Below are 19,169 nucleotides of genomic sequence, written 5' to 3'. Positions count from 1 at the left end.
TCCGTCTAGATCTAGAGGATTCCTAGTCTATGATCTACACTAATTGTAAGCTTAAAAGTCAAAATGGCGTCTACAGCAATCTAAACTCTGTCCGTGGCTGGACGAGGTTATTCCGCTAAAGTCCAATAAACACCGAATATAAATAATTTCTGCTTCCCCGCAGAATCAAAAAGCATCCGTCCGTCTTTTGTTATTCAAATGTCCAAGATTTATTTCCCGTTACGACAACTCGGTCTCTTAATACAGATTAAGGCTTTATTATTATAGCAGTAAGGTCGAGATTGAAGGGGTTTGTGGGTATTTTGTGTTGATTTCGCTTTAGTCTGAAAGGGGATTGTATTAATTTCATCTTTCTGCGAACGTAAGGTCCTGCGTGGAAGGTTGTTCCGATTAGGGGTCGTAAGTTCGACAGTTAAATTTTTTTGTATGATACGATTTTGACACAACTATGCATATCGCAATTATCTTAATGCGCGTGAGATGGTTTAAGCCGTATCCAGACGAGCTGGGCAAATCGACCGATTTGATCAGGAAAATAATTGGCGCCAATCTCATCTAGCGTCCACACGTACACAATTTAATCACCAATTTACATTCCATAGATACTAACTTCTAAAATTGACATTTTTCTGTCCGCACCTGCTGATTTGATCGGGGAATCAAATTGGTGTTTGCGTCCGCACGGCCTGATTCGATCGGACAATTTCATCAGATTGGCGAAAAATTGTCTCGTCTGGACTCCACTTTAATGACGCAACTCCTAGTGAATTTTGCGCGCACCAATCAGCGAAACAGGCCCAATGAAAGACGGCAAAACTCATATAGTACATGTTTACCCCCTTATTCATAAAAATTTACAAGCGTCAATTAATTAATTTCTTTTATCCCTTTCTTATAAGTACATAAGAAAGAGATAAAACAAATTTTACGCTACAAGCCTCATTAATTTGTCTAAATGACAAATGAATGAGGCTTGTAGCGCACTAATGTATAACGCCATTCGTGATCAGCCAGTGCCCATCGGAACAGACCAGACTAGAATGCTTTCCATTACGAGATTGTACTGTAATCGGTCGGTCAAGTGTACGGCGTGCTATTGTTTTCTCTCCCCTCCCAATCCGCTCTAGTCATAGACGGCCGTCCATTAGACTCCACGAAGCGATTGTGCCTCGACACTCTGGCCATCCCACAACGATGCGGTGTGACGAGACACTGCTGTCACAGTCGAGTCGTAACGGCCTGGCCTGGCCACGACATTGCGCGATTGGCTTCGGCTAAGGCGACAACCATAGGTTGGAGCAAGACACAGCGATCGAAACTTTCGTTCCCACCTATACTTTTCGCCTTAGCCGAAGCCAGTCGCGCAATGTCGTGACCAGGTCGCAAGACGGGCACTGCCGCTTATTTATACCCTCCAGAATGGAGGGTATCGAGTGACACTCATATATACGAAGCGATTGAGCACATTTAGACCGCGAGTTAGCCACACATGGATTCCGTGGTTGTGGCCATGGTTTTGGCAGTGTGGCAGTGTCATTATAAACATAATTTTAATTTTGAAGTTTGTGTAGAACAAAGTGTGCAGTTTTAGCTTGATTGATCTGACTGGCTTTTTACCTTGTACCCGGTACCTCCAGCATTATAGGCTGGATTACTAAGATGGCTACAGACAAGGCTAGGTGGCCGTTACCGCGATAAATGCTGTTACCGCGAGGCATCTTAAGTGCTCCATCTATTAGGTAAGTAGTCTATGATTTCAGTTCTTACATAGTTGGAAGTCGTATTGCAAGAAGAAAGACGTGCCTTTAAAGATTGCACTCGTCTTTGTGGTTTATTGTTTTTGTTATTCTATCCGCAAAGCAATCTGACGACCGTGGTCGTAAATTATCTCATTCACACTTGCATCGCCATAGCAGGAGTGAAAGAGATAGTAACATTGATTGATAATTTAATTTAATTTCTGGAACTATAAAGTGTAATTAAACTAGAACCTACGCCAATTACTGGGATTAGTTGCCAAGCGGACCCCAGGCTCCCATGAGCCGTGAAAAAATGTCGGGACAACGCAAGGAAGATGATAAAGTGTAATTCAACGAGCAAGACAAAGGTCTCCGTTTCAGCTTCGGCAAAAATGCTTTCTCTTCTACATGTCGCATTTCTCAACCGATTCTCGTGAAATTTTGTGAGCAGGTTCAATAATTTAACTAATATATTTTTTGTCGATTTAGGCCCCGTAGACAACATGCCAAATGCATGCCAATGACTAACGCTCCGTAGCGAACGAAACGCACTGTCACTGTTACACTAATATCCTGGAAGAGTGATAGAGACACAAAGCGTTCGATAGCGAAGCGATAGCGATTGTCACCTTGGCTAGGCCGCCAAAAATTTGAAAATCTTCAATATGGCGGAGCCATAGGGTTTGCGAGGTCTACAGATTACAGAGCTACTATAGTCTTAGTTTAGGAGATACATTTGCGGTGTTACACGGTAAAAACCCTCCGTTCAATAGCAGCATTGTGCTAGCTAGAGGAGCGGTCAACTATTGTGGGATTTTGTGGAACTATTGTGAGATCTGCGGCATCTTCCTTTACATGTGGCTATTGTTGCTCTTGGGCGGTTATTTCAATTGCTCCAAAATGAAGTCCGCCTAAAGGATGGCTCACGTTAGACCGGGCCGTGTCCGGGTCGGAGCTTCCGGCGCTTACTTTTCTATGACAGATGACAGGTTATCATGTGACGCTTTCCACAGAAAATGAAGCTCCGGAAGCTCCGGCCCGGACACGGCCGGATCCTTAACTTGGGAATTAACCGAATTTTATTATAACTATGATTTGTGTTTTTAAGTTTCTCTACTCCCTAGTGCTCCTACCTACAAATAAATCATAAATGGAAATAGATTCACATAGTTAAACTACTTAGTTAAGTTTCTAGAGACCGTCCAAGTTAACTTTGCACTGATTTGAATAGAACGAAGCGTAGGAGGCACGGACGTCATATTTTCATAGAAATTTTATTTAAATGGATAATTTTTTACATTTTGTCATTGAAATTGCCATTCAGAGTTGACTGTTATCCTATTCTATCCACAGGTTTTTTGAACTATTTGTAAATTGTGTATTAATAGTAATACCGTCGACTACAAATAAATATGTTCACTCCACTTTCCACTGTCCACTTTTTCACATTACTGCATTGTAATATCAAATATCTAATATCAAATATCAACATTTATTCAGCAAATAGGCCACAAGGGCACTTTTACACGTCAATATGGAATTTACATACAGCAAAAAAAAAACACATCAATAATTATAAAATACAACTAAGCCGTAAATATCAAATCAAACTAACATAGAGATGTATAAAGCCTCTAAATGTCGAATTACAGAAAACGCAATAACAATAGTATTGAAAAAAAAAAAAAACACAAAGATACAAAAACTATAATCTAAAATCTCTTTCTAGTCGACTGTACTTAGACTATACAAAAGTTTGACTGCCCAGAAGTGGCAAAGGAAAACCAAAATGGCGTTTACTAAAACAACAGAACTAAGCTCCTAAATTATGATGATGAGAAACGCCGCAACAGTTCCAGTGTCTAAGTTACGAGTCGACTAGAACTTCCAGTTGTTATTCTCATAGTTAAAGAGATATCGCTACCCAAGGCCCGTGGGCCTTCGTGGAATGCGGTGTATTCCCATTTGACTCCGACGGGCACAAAGGGGAATAGGTGCATTCATATGAATCATTTTCGTTTGTGGACAAAGGGGACACGACTTTTAGGGATTAGTCCGGTATCCTCAGCGCTAAATATGGCATGATATATCTTACATAAGTTTCAAAAATCTCATTGGTACGGTAGCTATAGTCCGTAGATTTGAAGCTGGCCCCGAACGGCTAATCCTTTGTCTATTGTATTAAGTAAAACCACACGTGCCGCTACCTGCGAAAGACCGGACCCTACGGAGGGCCAGCGCTGGCTTTATATTATGCTTGGGTCCATTTCGAAATGCATACTTATCTTTTCTTGCTGTTGTTGTTGTCTGTACACGTCCGTACATATTTTGTGATCGTCACGAATCAGTGTAGTACTTTTACAAATTCTCTTTGTGCGTATTTTTTGTGGTCTTCAGGTTGGGTCACATTTAAGGATGACTCACGTTAGACCGGGCCGTGTCTGGACCGGAGCTTCCGGAGCTTCGTTTTCTATGGAAAGCATCACGTGATCACCGGTCATCTGTCATAGGAAAGTAAGCGCCGGTAGATCCGGCCCGGACACGATCCGGTCTAGCGCGAGTCAGCCTTTAAACTGGTCTACAGGACCAGGACGGCTTGAGCTATTATAATAACAATCGAGTGTTAAGAGACAAACTGCGGATACTTACGTGGAGTGTCACTTACGGTTATTACACTAGTGCCGAACTTGCTGAGTTTGGACTGCTGACCAGTCCGAACTAAGTAACTTATAATAATGGATTCACAGTCAGCATCAAAGTAGCGGATCAGCCGGCCTAGCCAAGGTTACAATCGCTATCGCTTCGACAACGAAACGCTTTGTGTCTCTCTATCACTCTTCCATATTAGTGTGACAGTGACAGTTGCGTTTCGATCGCTACGGAGCGTAAGCGATTGGCGTGTTGGCTACGCGTCATACGTCAAAGTATCTACATACAGTCAGCAGCAGAAGTTGATAAGCGCCGGGCGAGGTGTTCATACAAGGTAATTTTGGACACCTCGCCCGCTTAGCTACTTCTGCTGCTGACTGTATCTATACCTACCTACAATTTCAAAGTGATACCTAGGTTTTCAACAAATGCTAGTCGCAGGTCGCGAGTCGCGCCGCACAATGCGGCTCGTTAGGACTCACAGAATAACTATGTACAGAATTGTCACTATCTTACAAAACTGATGTTTGACAGCGAGGTCACGAAATACGATGTCCTGCGGTCGCAGCATGGTTCCATTTTTATCGCCTGTCACTATGCCCGTCACTTACACACTTGTTAGAACGTGACAGGCATGGTGACAAACGATAAAAATGCGACCGTGCTACCGCCGCTGTGCCGATGAAGGCATTCTCGTCGTATATGGGGGTTTTCGGGGGCGAAAAATCGATCTAGCTTGATTTATCTCTGGGTAAATGTGCGTTTTTGGGTTTTTATAAGTTTTACGAGCAAAGCTCGGTCTCCCAGATATTATATGTATACTAATTGTCAGTACAGATAAAAATCATCATCAAATACCATACCATCCACCATCCCACTAACCCGGAGTTAAGCGGTTAAACCGTTAACCTAGTGTCAAATTGTACTGGTAACCATGGTAACTCCAGGTTTAACCGGTTAACCCCGGGTTAGTGGAATGGTGCAAGTGGGCCTAAGCCAAATAAATATTGAGAAATAAATATAAAATGTCAATAAACCAGCTTTTCTACGCTGTGACTTGCAAATGAACTTAAAAATTTAGCAACAAATGGAAATAGGAAAAGTTTGCGACCCGGCGGGAAATGACGCACAAACAGACCAACTTTATATATATGCAGCAAATTTGGACCGGAATTAGAACTATCGGTAAACACTCTAATAAAATAGCCATTTGTATCATTAGCCTTATGTTTCGAACTAGTTTGAATATACTGTTTGTATTCTGTTTTATTTAAAGTTAAACCTTTTAAAGTTAAAGCTTCGTTTTCTATGGAAAGCACCGTGATCACCGATCAGCCGTCATAGAAAATGACGTGTCGGACGCCCTAGACCGGGCCGGGCCCGGACCGAGTCATCCTTAAATATTCTAATCGCGACAGCAATGCGGGAACGATAGCAACGCAAAATTTCCATTGATGCAACACTGCAACAGCAACGCTGCAGAAGTAACGCTGTTGCAATCGCAAATCTGAAAGTTAGTGTCCGGGTCCGGGCCGAGATGCCCGACTACGTTTTTAGCTTGATTAAGTATACAGCAAGCATCACGGGATCACCAATCACCCGTCATATAGTCCAGTCATTATATCCAAAAAACCGACCCTACCCGTGAATAATCAGTTCTTGGTTTTTTTTTCGTAGGTCCCTCGGGGGGGTCACTGGGAGTGTAAATTCAAAAAGTAGACTGAATCAGGCTCCTGTGTATATTCGAAAAACGGTTTTTCTTGAATAACTCGGCCATTTTTGATTTTACAGTAAAACCGTGAGGACAAAAATTGTAGGAAATTTGATTCTCTACAAGTTTGGCTCTCACAATTTTTCTTCTAGCATCGATATTTTGGAAATTAAATTTGAAAAAAAGCGACAAATTCAAAATATTTTCATCATCTCGTTTATTTTCAACTTTACGGCATAAATGAAGAGGACTAAACTTGTAGAGAATCAAATTTTGAATTTGTCGCTTTATTCACAGGTCAAAATCTATAATGACTGAACTAATAGAAAACGAAGTGTCGGAAGCCTCAACCCGGACCGTTCTATCGTGAAACATCCTTTAATCAAATGATACCCCTACGTTACCATTTTGTCGCTAACCCCTAAGAAGACAAACGACCAATAGCGTCTTGTCGTAAACCCGACGTACCATTTGAATACAAATTGCGCTCAATATTTACAGCCAGCGTAAATAACACATCAAAAGATTAATGATAATTTTGAGCGCATAAAATTTAATAACCCACTAGCGCGGCAAACAACCGGGGTTGTCGTGTCAAATATGCTGAATCAATATTTCTTACAAACACATCTTCAAAAATATTTTCTCTATGTGGCATTTTCTATTTTTATTATTTTTCTTCTTTAGCGGCGATGTGCACTTTTTGAGGTGGGGAAAAAATGTTTAACTCGAGACAGCGTAAGACGATCACGTGACCGTAAGATTTAGATGGCATTTAAATCAATAAAGAAAAACCCGATGACATTACATGAAAAACTGTTACTGTTTCGCTCTAACTGGTATTAATATAACTCGAGTACTAACAGTGATGTGCTTAGGGGTTTCAAGTAATTAACGCTAACGCTAGATGGCGTTAACCTCAATTATACATAGTGCATTTTGCACTAGTCATTGAGTTTTCACTTCTGCCGGCACTCCCTGAGTGCAACACGTTGTTTTTTTTAGATAGGTACTTACAGGAAAAGTTTCCCGGCAATTATAAAAAGTTGTGATTGGTCACGAAAACTTTCGCGCCCTACGTCAAATCAACACAATACTTATTCTCTCACATCACATGTCGTTTCTCTCATGTATTGATTCTGTCACATGCTGATAGTATCAATTAGGTACAACCAAAACAAATTCATTGCAAAAAAATAATTCAACAAAAATCAACTTTGTTTCATTACTACAATACGGTTTATAATTTATAATGGCTTCTGAACTAATCCCAATAAGGCCTAGTTTCCTCTCTGGGTTGGAAGATCAGATGGCAGTTGCTTTCGTAAAAACTAGTGCCTACGTTAATTCTTGGAATTACTTGTCAAGCGAACCCCAGGCTCCCATGAGTCGTGGCAAAATGCCGAGATAACGCGAGGAAGAAGAAGAATGGCTCTGAACTTGGGGTAGTTCCGTTTGGTTTGCAGTACCTACATATATCCATATAGATAAAATATCTGAATATACCTGTGTGCAGTCACCTGCAATAATATGTTATTCTTCGAATGCCGCAAAAATATGTGACACGCTCATATGGCTCCGCAAATAAGATCGTGTCAGATATTTTTGCGGCCTTCGTTGTACATGGCAACACAGAGCAAACGCGGCGTATCAAAATTCAATGGCATCGTAAAGGCGTAAGCACATCAAACGGGCCCTCTCGCCCCATGAATTTCTCCATATCGTTTTTGCCGACAATTTATACTAATGACCAAGCCCTTTAAGTATTTCGATTACAGGATTTTCAACCTTAAGTTCAAGGAAAAAGAGGTTAATATTCCATGTAAGTTCACGACGGTTACTCATTTGTGTTTTTCTTTGGTTTCGTAGTTTTACTCCGAGAGGTATCTTTACTTTAAAATATACTCGTAAATCACAGTAGGTACTTGTTGACTGACTGCACTGCGAGGCTGCGACATAGGTACTCATGAAATTTTAAACTCAGTTTTCAAATACATACTACTACTATATTCTCTATTTCAGACATTCAAATAAAACGATACCTCGCGAACGGTCTATTTATTGGGACCGTGCACGATGGCAGCGCCGCCTAGCGTTCGCAACGTGGTCGGCGCTGTCAAATAGCGAGCGCAACAAAATAAAGATTATTCCTTAAAAATATTTACTATAATGTACTTAACAATGTGCGGAATCTATTCGTATTTTATGTTAAATACACTTGGTTTTTGCTTTAGTGAAACAGTAAGAATTATCTGTGTATTTTATATTATTCAATCAATTTCCTTCGTTGTTGTTTCAATGAAAAAACGAAATGTTTCACTATGTTTCGACGACTCACTTAGTGATCCTCTTCCTGGGGATACGTACGATGCTTGCAATTATAAAAACTTTGACCTTTTTCACAGGTTTTAATCAACACATTTTATGTTAAAAATGTATGTTCTCCCGCTTAATAGGCACAATGTCTGTTGTGACACTTGTGACAGACGACAGATAACCTTACATGCCAAAAGTGTGCTTTTGATGGGCTTTCAATAACTAATATTACAATCACTAATGTTGGTACACTGTATTAGCCATACTATTTTATTACCTTACAATAAAAACTCTGTGTTGACATAGACTAGATAAAACGTTTAGCCATTACGTTGTTAAGCCTGGAATAGTACTATATGTTATAAAAGGCTAATATCTAGCTCGGCGTTGAAAATATTATATAAAATTTACTATTACTGTTTCGTCCAGTATTATTGCAGTTTACCACACAATAGCTATCGTGACCCATTTTTATCGTAAGTATGATTATAAAGCTAAAATAACTGAGAAGTATGGGAATTGACAGAAACACTGGTACCAATCTTGTCATTATTGGCCACATCAAGCGCTGCGATCGTTTCAGCTTCCCCTACCACCCGCTTTGCACGGAGCGAATAGGTACATTTAGTCTTATACGCTCAAATTTTTAAACGAATTTCTAAAAGAGAGTTTCTAAACCATGAGAATAATCCTAATTTTTGCTATTAACAATTAGCTATAATAATAATTCATTTATTTCGACCAACATAGGATCATATTACATTATAATATTTTTTTTTTTTTAATTTATTTAGAACACAAACAGTCACATAATGCAAATGGATTTATAGTACAATGTAGTGTACTTAACATACTTAAGAAACAGACCTGGAGGTTCATTAATCAGTAAATAATGTTAACATACATAATAACCGTAGAAAGAAAAAGAAATTTGAAATTATGAACCATACCTATTTAAATTATATTTACCAGTCTTCAAAACAAACAGTATTGTGTGAAGTTATATAGAGGGTACGTACGTAGAAGATTGGAAAATAGGTTTAACATCAATTTCTAATTTAGTGTTATCGGATAAGACAAGTAGTCATCAATTTGTTTCACTGTTTGGAAGGTAGGACAATCAGAAAGTTACGTGTATACATTTTGTTACCTATAATATTACATCAATATTATTATTATAATATTATATTTAATATTACATTAAAATGAAATATAAACTAAACTATATTACATTAACATAAATTAAAATCAAATATATCAATGCAAGAGATTTGCTATGTGCAAGAGAAACATATTTCATTCACTATTGATCTCTTCTGATGTAATCTTTTTGTATTATGTGTAACATAGCCCATAGGGCGTAGTTGCTATGAAACATGTAGACATATTTTGATACAAAAACATCCACACCGTCACCGTGATATGACAATAAGATATCTGAGAAGCGACACCAACGAAAACATCGATTCCGACAAACAACGAAATGGAGCGTTCCCTCCAATTTATGTAATGCGATAGCACGATACCTCCGAACTTATGACTATGGCAGATAAATATCTGGTCTTGACGCGATTAGTGCTGGGAAAATGTTAGCCTTGTTCAATTGTTATTCACTTTATTCTACATTATAATTATAAACAATAAATTTTAATTAAAACTAGAAATAAAATAAAAATCACCGCCTACCTATAAAATAAAATAAAACACAAACAACCTATAAACTTACCTACCTATAAACCAATTATAAAAAGAACACCCCATCAAACAAGTCTGACTGCGGCATGGACCCCATGACACTGGCGGCGTTACCACTCTGTATCGCAAGGGAAATACGTTGTTGATTTAAGCCTTAAATTCAAATAGGTGTAAATACTAGTAAAAAGCGAGTCTTAGGCTACTTTAAAGAGTATTATTTAGTCATTATTCAATTGTACAACGGGACTTAATCGCGTATCTAAGTTTTTAGATTTACCTCCGACGTTTCGAGGACGACGTTGTCCCCGTGGTCTCGGAGAAGGTGTGGCGTTGTACAATTTAATAATGTGTAAAAATCGTGAAAGTTTAAATCAGATTATTATTTAGTGTTAATATAAACGTTATTGCAATATGGATAATCGAATTTCAATACCATTTTAGATTGGACAGACGTTTATAAATACCACTAAATACTCTTTAAAGTAGCCTAAGACTTACAACTACGATGCAAAGGACACTTGAGCCTTCTAAATATTATTTTGTTACTCATATTCTGTCTTACTTTGCGACCGCGAGGCTATCTCGACTCAAGTATTTAGGCGTCGATCACCGCGACACGATTCTTCGTGCTCAAGAGCTACACGAGCTTATTCCACCGTCCCCATTCTACCATCGGACTTTTAGACGCACGGTCGGTTTCCATCCTTACTTGGTAGATATTCCACCAATTCTCACGAAGCGCTTTGCTTCTTCTTTTCTGTGGATGGAATTCCTTGCCGGGGCGTCTATATTTCCGAGCTCATATAACCCGGCAAGCTTCAAATCAAGGGTGAACAGGCACCTTCTGGGCGAGCTCGCTCCATCGTAGGCCTCGGCTAGTCTCTGGCCATGAGTAAGCCCATTTATAATAATAATAAAAAACCCACAATTTTGATAAATAAACTCGAGCCTTAAACTCTAGATTCTCGTAACTTCCCGGTTTGTCACATCACTAGAGTAGTTTGGGTGACGTCTGTCCTTTTCACGGTAACTTTCCTAGCGTTTCGCTTATGATTTCTTGGGTGTTGTTTTCCTCCGTGTATAAAGATTTCGGGCCTGATTGTATCTTTTCCCTTTCAATTTATGGAAAATCGTTTTGATAATATTTGTTTTTGCTACTAAGAAATTGAAAAATAATGTGCAGTGTACCTGCCTGCGCAGTGTGCATCCTTATTACTCACGTCTTAAATATTTTTACGTGTAGGTAAATATTGTATTTTAAATATTTTTTCACTTAGTTATTCCGATTCAATTTCTTAGAACTAGTTATTGTTGAGATTTTGAGTGTCGTTTTCGTCACTAGTTTTGCTAAGTAACTAGTTTTAACTATGTAGAATAAACTAGGAAATTTTGTTTCAACAAGGGATAACGCGTCTAACTAAACTAAAATGTGTTTAAACATTTGGATACAGTGAAGATCCAAATGGATACTTTTTTATGTATTGTATGTATTGACTCGCTTTATTGCTCTTAAGTAAGTATTTAATCGACGCTTTATTCAAAAAAAGCTCCGTCTTGGTCTTGAATACCGACCCGTCTCAATAAAAAACCTTTTAACTTTCAGCGATGAATAAAATAAAATAATAAAGAAAGCAATACATCAGCCGGAGCAATTAGGGTCGATCAATCTCAATTGACGAGATCGACCTGGGGGCCGATTCTGAAATTAAACTTCAACATCTTAGTATTTGATTGAAATCCGCATACCCCACCATTGATACTCCAACCACTCCATTGATACTGTGACAATTGTCACCAAAGGTACTCCTCAAACTGTGTTTAGTTTTTATTTTATGTTAATAAGTGCTCCACTTAAACATCGTAAACTTTGTTCACGAAGAAGTTTTTATCCAGTGCGAAAAGTCTTTTAAATGGGATGCTCCGGCTGTGCAATGATATGTAATTTGCTGGGCAAAGGCCTCTCCTCGTTTCTTCCACTTTACCCTGTCATTTGTATTGTACTTTCTCGCCAATCAGGATAAAATGCGTCCAAGTCGTTCCGCCATCTCCCTTTTCGTCTCCTTCAACCCCGGCCTTACCATTTATGGTGTTTCGTGGGTTGGCAACCATTTTGGTCCACCTTTCCGAGCTACATGTCCAACCCAGTCCCGCTTAAGCAGTCATTACAACTCCATCTACAACTCAAGTTCTGGAGCGTAATTCGTGTTTCAGTTGTTTTTTCAATTCAATGTTGTGTGTGTGTTCTGATTTGATTGGAATTAAATGATGATTTATTAAGAAAGCAGAATGTAGTCGAGCTGACATTGCATGTGTTTCGACACCTTTATCGGTTATCTACAGCTTAATTGCAATATGATCCGACCTATACGGTTTATGACATTAAACGAATGATTTAAGTACACGTCGAACTTGTCGAAGTAAATCATGTTGCTTGATATATTGATTAAGTTTCGAGAAATTTTATGTAGCTTTTTTCCATAGGTAGGTAGGTGTTTGGAGACTGACTTTTGCATTAGTACTTAAACTTACATTTTGAATCAAACGAATGTGCTAAACTTACAAAAAAACTTCAACAAACATTTGTCATAGATACCATCATTCGACGCGAGAGGTATACAGATGTAGTGCATAATTGTTTTCCATCGCACTTTCTCGGAAACATTCGTATTTGTCATGCTACTTCAGTCAACCTCAGTACCTTTTGTACCGAGACTGACTGAAATAGCAAGACAGGTTCGTACAAATGTATAACGTTATAAATTAATATCTGGGAGACCGAGCCTTGCTCGGAAAACATATAAAATCTCAAAAATTAACGTTTTCCCAGAGATAAGACATAGCTAGATCGATTTTTCGCCCCCAGAAACCCCCATATACCTACCAAATTTCATCGAAATCGTTAGAGCCGTTTCCGAGATCCCCGAAATATAGGTATATATAAATAAATATACAAGAATTGCTCGTTTAAAGGTATTAGATTAGATAGATAGATAACTTATAATAAATTTGCCTGTTCAAAATCAAAATATTTTATTACGTTTCATGTGTACATTTGATGCTTATATATCTAGCTTAAAGCTAACTAAAGTCTCAACATGAACCCTGAGACAGTATAGCAACATTAAATATGCGATTTTTTTTTATTTTTTCAAAATCAAAATTTGTCTGTTTGCCAAGCGTCTCGCATATAATCCGAGTATTTGCTCGGGCGATGTAAACACATGTTTGTGACCATATTACTTGATATATCTGTTATTCTGTAGCCAAGTCAAGGGCAAGACGGCTAAATCCTGTCCTGTCTGTCCTGAATGCCCTCTTTGTCCTATATTGTTAAATAAGCAAGCTTTTTATCTTAGTAGCCTTTTATCGGTGTTTCTAACTTCAAGATCGTCTAATTTGCCTACAACATGAGCAGTTGGAATGATAATAATACATAAAAAGTTAATTACCTAACGTCATCATCATCATCAGTTTTGTTTCATTTTTTATCGGCTTAGTATTTATATTTAACTTTTCGTAATACGCAGAACATAAGAGAACCTACTTACTTAACTAATAATAAATAAACAATATTTTTTCAATGTATTTTACAAACTTTACTAATTACAATAACAAAAAAATTTACTAAATTACCTACAACCAAGAGTAGGCAAAGATGGCTAACCACTCGAGCAATTATAAGGACCGGGCCGGAGCTACCGACGCTTCGTTTTCTATGGAAAAGCACCACGTGATCACCGATCAGCCGTCATAGAAAATGACATGTCGGACGCCTCGGCCCGGGCACGGCCCGGTTTAGCGTGAGTCATCCTTTAGGCTATTAGGTGGGGAGTTATACGGTAGCTATTTATAATTCATTGCTAAAAATAAACACCAAAAAATAAATGAAGAATTTATAGATCACCTATTCATATCATTTGATAATGACAGATCGACACCACATTTGTTACCTAATGTAGATAAAGCTAAAGCTACACCTTCGCAATAACCGCCCATTTTTGCCATAGTCGGCTGAAAGCTGATTCACGTGCTCCCCAGGACCGTTACTGTCTCAATCATGTCAAAACGTCTTATACTTCATAAACGTCATGGCATTTTCGCCTTTATACAACTGAGCTTAGGTTATAGTTACCTCTGTGTCTAAAGGACGTATGTCACAGGTGTTTCAAGGTACTTACGACGTTATGTATGAGCGTAAGGCCAAGAATGAAGTTGTTAAAGGCAACTGCCGCAGTTATGCACGGGGCGCGGCACCTTGGCGATACACAAATTTGAAGATTCGTCTTACGAGTCGTCGCTAGTGTAAGTTGAAATTGAGATTAGTAGAAACCACAAATATGTAAGGTAAGGTCAATGGGGTAAGACTTGTACACGAGAATTTAAACGTCAAACTTCTATGAAATTATCAAATTACCTATGACGTATAATATAGATAACACTTGCACTGCGTGCGCTATCAAAGTCGTTGCAGACTTTTCTTGGTATAAACACAGATTATAATAATTATAATAGTTCTAATTATCTCTCAACAGGTACACAAGAATACAATGGAGTGACCTTCAACGCGCTGCTCCCCGCACCGCGAGCTCCGACACAACTCTTGACTACGCTTATTTCAAACACTTTGGTGTCTTAGATATCTAACTATAAATGTCTCGTAAAAAATATTACCTACAATTCCTACAACTTATTTTTTTTCATTAGTACCTACGTAGCTAGTATTATCATGCCGCGATCAGAAAGGGATTAGAAATAACAGATTTCCATACACTTACGTCAAAATCAATATGGATTGACAGCTATCTCAATCCCTTTCTAATCGCGATTCAGTAATATTTAGCTGTCGTAAAAATACGCGCGGAGCGCGCGGTGACGTGAGTGCGTGAGCGCGTGTGACAACTGACAACCAACTGGCTGGCTTTTGTACCGCCGGCGGGACGAGATTCTTAGGCATAAATCAGAACTCGCGCGGAGAGATCCATAGGCCTGGTATAACTCTACTACTACAACGTTGGTTTTTGTGCGGTAACGCAGGGGTTATCTTTACGAACAGCAACCGGTAATGCCGCCATTTTGCAGCGGAGCAGCAAAACTGATTCTTTAATGAAATCTTCCACTTCTCAATAAGCGTCCTTAGTAGGCTCGGTGTTATAAGATTTTGCAATGGCTGACTTTAAATGTGACCATTTTAGATTTTACTAGATTATACTTAAGGTTCCAGCATTTATTACCTACTAACGTATGGAACCGGCACACAGAACCAGTATTTTGGTGCCATGAGTTGATGCTTACAACAAACCATAGAATCGTTGTGCGAATCACGGGACCTAAACGCGTAAGCGCCATGAATTTTTCGACGCTTACGACGTTTTGGTCGCGTGGTACAGCCTAGGTTGTGATTGCGACAAATTCTTGTATGGTATGGCTTAATTCTCTATAGTAATAATAATTCAATGGGTACCATGTGTCAATTAGGCACATTTCTAATGGAATCTTTATGGCAGTAGCATAATTGTGCCTTTTGGCACCAAAACGCACAATTAAACCTAGGTAGTTGAACCACATTACGAAGAAACCAAAACACACGCTCGGAAAAATATTACAAACGTTATATTTACACAAAATTAATTATTTAAATTGAAAGAAAACATCTAAAACCCCGCATTTTACATATTTTTCTTGTTCCGGGAAGTTTCTTCGCATATGTTAGCACAAAAGCGAAATAAAATGCAAAGTTAATTACGAGTTCTCGTACAAGTTTGTTTATTATGTAAACCATCTTTTAGAAGCTTTAGTTTAATTGTGCAATTCGGTTTCTATCAGAAAAATAATCGGTTCTCACTTTTTGGCGTAGGTATTCACCAAATTACCTATTAGGTACATAATAGTAAACTCTGTCTATTAGGTACATAATAGGGAACTCTGTTTATCCACCAATCTTTATCAAAATCTCACGAGAAAGAAAAATCGACGAGAAAATTAAAATCGGCACTTTCTAAATAAGCAGTAGTAGCATGATTTTACTAAATATAATTTTTCTGGTATAAAGATATTATTTTGAATAACTTGTCTTCTATAGTGTGTCAAAGGACTGTTCCATTTCAAACATAGACAGAGAGATTCATACTATCTTTGTCTTACCCTAGTACTAGCACCCAAAAGAAAAGGATGAGTATAGTTTTTTGGTTCCTATTTACTGATAAGATTTGGTTGACCAGCTATAGGTTGCCTAAAGAAAATACCACTGCGTTACCATAGATTTAGGTTTCTATCCATCTCGTTTATAACACAAGTAAAAGGATCTTACTCGTAAGACTACATGAATGTTAAAACAACGTGGGATTAATTGTTATTCGAAATTATTATTTATTTATTAGGTATAGCTGGTCAATCAAATCTTGTCAGTAAAAACAGGCGCGAAATTCAAATTTTCTATGGGACGATATCCCTTCGCGCCTACATTTTTCAAATTTGCCGCCTTTTTCTACTGTCAAGATCTGGTTGACCAAGTATATATTTGATTAATGATGAGGAAATTAATATTGATATTCTTTGTTTTTTTTTTATGTATTTATTTGACATTTAGATTTTATTCTAGAAACATTCTAGACTAGTATTTTTTGTATTTTTTTTCATGTTTGACGATCCTTTTGTGAAATTCTTAAATTTGTGTTAAATTTGATTTGTATAATAATCCAATATCCAGCGCGGGAACGCTGCCTGCGTATTGGGCACCCTCCCGAGGGCACCAAATTTTGATAGGTATTTTTAATTTTTAGTTTTAGTTATTTTAATTGTAGTTAGTTTTAGTTTTATATTCTATGTCTTTTAGTAATTTATATTAATAAAGATTTTATTTATCCAATATTATTAAGGAATAATAACATCAATAAATTGCTCTGATAATTAGCTTAAGATAATATACCTATAGGTATAGATTATGGTCTCATCGGAAGACCAGCGCTGGAAGCCACCAGCAACATGCTGAGATGAGGCCATTTCGTGGCACTTTAATCTTATTTTGTGTTTTCTTTCATATTATGTATTGTCTGTGCTTACGAATAAATTATATTCTATTCTATACTATTCTATATATGTTACGATTCATAAGTGCTTGTTGCTAGGCCTTTTAAGATTTCTGTTTTACGCATAACCTTTGATTCACATTCCCGCATCCCGTCATTATGCCGCTGCCGAGGAAAAGAAATCGCTGAATTATTTGAAATAAAATGATTAATTCATAAACACATTAGTCATATTTCCCGCTGTCGCATAAATAAACAAAATCCGCAATTTGGACGTCTTTCCGCAAGTTGTCGGGATATTTATGGGCAGATACGGCGGCGGATTGGACAATCACATTAGCTGGCTCCCCACGACTTAAGGTTGTCGCATACATCATCTTCCTAAACGACCAAGGGCAGCTTTATTGTGCACGGTGCATGGACATTTAAAACAAAGTTCGGCTTTGCGAGCCAAATACTTATGATTTTATCGGAGAACGTTGTAAAATGTCGCCGTTGTTGGATACGATATGGAGAACTATATATTGTCGGACCAAGAGTCTCCTCTGTACCGTATTTGACGTGACAGTTTAAACCAAAAACCATTTAATGTCGGGCAATAAACGGCCGTAGACATAACTTACAGACTAACATACATAGGATCATAAAAATTAAAAATCATTATGGCGACACAACAGTTTTTGCTTAGTTATTTTTTATTAAGTTAGAGTCGGATCGGGCTAACTAATAAATGCCATTTGCAATAACAAATTGTGACAATGTCGTTTATTTATATAAAAATATGACGTTTAAATTAAATTTGTGTTAAATTTGATTTGTATAATAATCCAATATTATTAAGGAATAATAACATCAATAAATTGCTCTGATAATTAGCTTAAGATAATATACCTATAGGTATAGATTATGGTCTCATCGGAAGACCAGCGCTGGAAGCCACCAGCAACATGCTGAGATGAGGCCATTTCGTGGCACTTTAATCTTATTTTGTGTTTTCTTTCATATTATGTATTGTCTGTGCTTACGAATAAATTATATTCTATTCTATACTATTCTATATATGTTACGATTCATAAGTGCTTGTTGCTAGGCCCTTTAAGATTTCTGTTTTTCGCATAACCTTTGATTCACATTCCCGCATCCCGTCATTATGCCGCTGCCGAGGAAAAGAAATCGCTGAATTATTTGAAATAAAATGATTAATTCATAAACACATTAGTCATATTTCCCGCTGTCGCATAAATAAACAAAATCCGCAATTTGGACGTCTTTCCGCAAGTTGTCGGGATATTTATGGGCAGATACGGCGGCGGATTGGACAATCACATTAGCTGGCTCCCCCCGCATTAAGGTTGTCGCATACATCATCTTCCTAAACGACCAAGGGCAGCTTTATTGTGCACGGTGCATGGACATTTAAAACAAAGTTCGGCTTTGCGAGCCAAATACTTATGATTTTATCGGAGAACGTTGTAAAATGTCGCCGTTGCACGGTGGTCTGGCTAGTATTCATAATTCAAAAAAATGCAGGTTTCATTTTCAAATATAGAATGCCGTCATGTCATTGGCTCATAAATGTACTATAATTAACTATAAATAGATCCCGCATAACTATTTGTTTTCATTCCTTAAGGAAACTCTAAAGTGAACACAACTTTCGTTTACTATCAGTGACTCATTAAGTGACCGCTCATTAGCGGCTATCTTTAGAAGTTTGTGATAAAAGTGACCATTAATAATAATGGAGCTTCAAGAATCAGGTATGTTGTTTTATATTATATTACTTATTTGTCATTTTTATTAAAAATATAGATACAACGATGGGTCTACGCCATGACATTATTTTATTTAAAAATTATTCAAAATTGTAATTTACTCAAACTTTTAACTATGTGCTTAATGATGAATAATGATATTTTTTTCTTAATTAAGAAGTCAAATGTGTCTAGACTAATGGCCATAACTCATTGTCTGCGGAAATTTGCAGAGTGTCTAGTTACAGGCCTTCTACGCCTGCGTAGGCCTAAGTGTAGC

Source organism: Cydia amplana, chromosome 22 (genome assembly GCF_948474715.1).
Source record: "Cydia amplana chromosome 22, ilCydAmpl1.1, whole genome shotgun sequence".
NCBI classification, from domain to species: Eukaryota; Metazoa; Arthropoda; class Insecta; order Lepidoptera; family Tortricidae; genus Cydia; species Cydia amplana.
The sequence above is the reverse complement of the archived record's forward strand: the minus strand, read 5'-3'. Positions refer to the sequence as shown.